Here is a 4,354-nt window from a genome sequence, read left to right on the forward strand (position 1 = left end):
AAGAATCAGACACGACTGAGTGACTGAAGTGAACTGACTTAGCTCCATAAATCTGCGTGTACATGACTACTTATACATGTACATACCAGGACTCTGAAATCAAGTAAATTTTTAATATTCTATCATAGCTTTTCTGAGTCCAAATATGCTTTAGGTTGTTTCTAGGTACCAGATAAGATCAAAGCTAATAACTGTATTTTAGTATTGCTTTTGAACATTGAAGGCTAGGAATGGGGAAGATATATGGGAGCACATAGAGTTGAACATGACTGAATGACTAACACACACTCAATCAAAAATACAGCTTGAAACTTCTCTGGACTGAGAATAAGCTGATGGGGCTCTAATTCTTTCTCAGTCAACAAGCAAATTGTTTTAAGTAGGATGTCTGATTTCTCATGACTGGGGCATGCTCAGAAAGTGGGGAGAATATCTGGTTTAAAAGATTCCTGGTGGTTTAGGAATAAATCATATATGACATGGAAGAAATACATTTTTTGGAAAGTTAAGATAGTTAAATAAACTTAGGCTATTTTCATTTTCACTTTCTTTCAGCAAATACTCTGGGCCAATCCCGGCAAAAGCCTTTGCACCCCAGCTGGAAAACTTCACCAGCTCATAGGAAATGGTGTCTCAGAAGCTTTTCACCTCACTGCTGCTGAGCCGCGAGATTGGAGGACTTGCCGAACATATGCATAATGCATCTCAATATGGTTTTCATGTGGGCGATCTCATTTAGTCTTCCCACAGTACTCTACTTAAGTATGATTCTTTCAATGAAGGATTCTTCATAAGCAATTGAAGGTCAGGTCAGGTAATCGGCCAAGACCACACAATGAGACAAAATTAGCAGAATTTCAACTCCAGCAGATTCCTTTTCCTCCGGGGTCATGCCTTTGTTCTGCTATGAGCTGCCTTGTGTTCTTTCCCCACCAGGACTCTGCTTTAAAACATACAGATGATATGTTCTTAGTTCGCTTTAGGTGTTGGCAAGCCTTTTCCCTGAGTGACCAAGCCCAGGTCGGCATGTCATGCACAGAATTCAGTGGCCCAGCACTTACATCCCCCTGAAGAGACATGGTACCTTTTCTGACCTCTCCCATTGGTCTAGTTTTTTCTTAGTCTTCAATTTCTTTTCTTGCCATCTTTTCCCTTTTCTCCATACTTTTCTCCACTCAGTACTGTGTTTTGGGGATTTGGTGAGAGAAAAATGAGTGAGGATTAAGTCATTGCACAAGTAAGTGAGGGAAGAAGGCTGAAGCATTTTAGGTCTTTTTTTTTTTTTCCTTTTAACCAACCAAAATGAGTGAAATATGGTTGGTGGTACGTTTTTGTTATTTCCAAAGGCCTTGGGATTAAAAATCTAATAAATGTACTTTCTTAAAATACAGTTTAAGTGCATCTTATGTCTTATCTCTTTATACAAATCTCCCGATTGTGAGAAAAAGAGAGCAAAAGTATGCTTGCCTGCTTAAAGGAGGCAAAAGACCTGTATGTACTCCAAAAACCATAAGACACTGCTGAAAAAAAAAAAAATTGAAGAAGACAAGCAGATGGAAAGATATACCAAGTTCTTGGACTGGAAGAATCAATATTGTTAAAATGACCATACTACCCAAGGCAATCTACAGATTGCCTGTAAATTTACCAATGGCATTTTTCACAGAACTGAAACAAAGAAAATGAAAATTTGTGTGGAAACACAGAAGAACTCAAATAACCAAAACAGTCTTGACAAAGAAGAATGGAGCTTGAGGAACCACATTCCCTGAGTGCATACTATACTACAAAGCTATACCAATCAGAAAAGTATATAACTGGCACAAAAACAGACACACAGATCAGTGGAACAATTTAGAAAGTTCAGAAATAAATTCACACACATATGGTCAATTAATCTATAAACTGGTGGGAAGAATATCCAACAGAGAAAAGAGAATCTCTTCAATAAATAGTGCTGGGAATACTAGACAGATGCATGTCAAAGAATTAAATTAGATCATTCTCTAACACCATATAAACTGAATTCAAGATTTAAATGTAAAACTGGGTCCTGTAACACTCCCAGAGAAAAGCATAGGCAGAACACTCTGACATAAATCACAGCCATATTTTTGGATGCATCTCCTAGAATAATGGAAATAAAATAAAAAATAAGTGAAACTTGATTAAACTTAAAAAAATTCTTGCACAGCAAAGGAGACCATAAACAAAATGAGACAACTTACATGGCGGGAGAAAACACTTTCAAATAGCATGACCAGCAAGGGATAGATTTCCAAATATGCAATCATCTTAACACAGCTCAATATCAAAAAACAAGCAACCCAATCAAAAAATGAGAAGAAGACCTAAGTAGACATTTCACCAAAGAAGACATCCATATGGCCAACAAGCACATGAAAAAATGATCAGTATCACTAATTTTTAGAAAAATGCAAATCAAGACTTACATGAGGTGTCACCTCACAGTGGTCAGAGTGGCCATCATTAAAAAGTCTATAAATAATAACACTGGCGAGGGCCCAGCAATCCCAGTACTGGAAATTTATCTGGAAAAGATGAAAACTAATTCAAAAAGAAACATGCCCCCCAGTGTTCATAGCAGCATGATTTACAGTAGAGAAGACACAGAAACAACCTAAATGTCCATCAACAGGTGAATGGATAAAGAAAATATGCCATACGTATATATGATATGTATATATGCACACACAATGGAATATTAGCCATAAAAAAGAATGAAATAATGCTGTTTGCAGCAACAAGGACAGTCCTATAGGCAGTGATACAAAAGAACTGATTACAAAACAGAAATAGGCTCATAGACATAGAAAACAAACTTACTGGGTCAAACAGGAAAGGGAAGGGGAGAGATACATCAGGAATTTGCTATTAACAGGTGTGTGTGTGTGTGTGAGTTGCTTAGTCGTGTCCGACTCTCTGCAATGCCATAGACTGTAGCCCACCAGGCCCCTCTGTCCACGGGATTCTCCAGGCAAGAACACTGGAGTGGGTTGCCATTTTCTTCTCCAAAAGAAACTATAGAAAGAAAGTTAAGTCGCTCAGTCATGTCTGACTCTTTGAGACCCCATGGACTGTAGCCTACCAGGATCCTCCATCCATGGAATTTTCCAGGCAAGAGTACTGGAGTGGGTTCCATTTCCTTCTTCTTATTAACAGGTAGATACTAGTATATTTAAAATAGATAACAAGAACTTAGTGTATAACACAAGTAGCTATATTCAGTATCATTTATAATAACCTATAAGGAAATATAATCTAAAAAAGAACAGGTATATGTATAACTTTGCTATATACCTAATATTTAATATACCTAATGTATATATATATATATATAAATACCTAATATATAAATGTTTAAATCAACTATACTTCAATTAAACAAATGGGAAAAAAAGAAAAGAAAGAATTAATGTAAATAGTGAACAAAAGTGTGCTAGCCTAGTCTTACACTCTGGAGATAGCAAGTAGGATTATATAATGTTTCTTACTTGAATATTCATTGAATATAGACATTTCAATCAAATGCTGGCTGTTGGAGGGGTAGGAAGTTGACTATTATTTTGACATAAGCATTATCTTAAACTTTAGTCCTCAACAAATATGGTCAAAAGTGTGTTTGTATATTGGATCTTCCCAACCCAGGAATCGAATCTCGCATCTGCTGTGTCTCCTGCACTGCAAGTGAATTCTTTGCCTCTGAGCACCAGGAAAGCCCCTGAATATTAGGATGAACTTCAGAAAATACATTTGCTTCAGATGGTGAAGAAAATGCTAAATTTCTTGTATTTCATTCCTAAGAATCCTTCTTGGTTAACCACATTTCTTGTTTGTTTCCTCTCATTATCTATAACATTTCCATCTTTACAGATAACACCTTGTTCCATTTTGCAGCCCACCTACAGCAATATTGTCATCGTTTTATGTTAAACTTGTTCCCAGATTGATTAGTCATGGTGATGTATTGCCAAGTACAGTAGGTTACACAGAGAAAAATCTATCTGCACAAGGAGAAGCTCATTGTCCTTGTGATTTTTTTTTCCCCCACAGAAGATATGCTAAGGAATATAAACATATCTTTTGACCATATTTATTGAGGACTAAAGTTTAATAAATGCTTATGTCAACATAGTAGTAAACTTCCCCCGACAGCCAACACTTGAGATGTCAACATACATATATGAATGCATATATGTGTGTTGTCAGGGGGATAGTTGTTGATGAAAACTCAATCCTTAGTCAGGGAAACAATATTCAGAAGACGTTCAACTTACGGCAGGAAACAATGAAAGGAAGGAAATGTTAGTCAAGGGTGAAAGGCACCATATGT

Source organism: Cervus elaphus, chromosome 12 (assembly GCF_910594005.1).
Source record: "Cervus elaphus chromosome 12, mCerEla1.1, whole genome shotgun sequence".
Classification (NCBI taxonomy): Eukaryota; Metazoa; Chordata; class Mammalia; order Artiodactyla; family Cervidae; genus Cervus; species Cervus elaphus.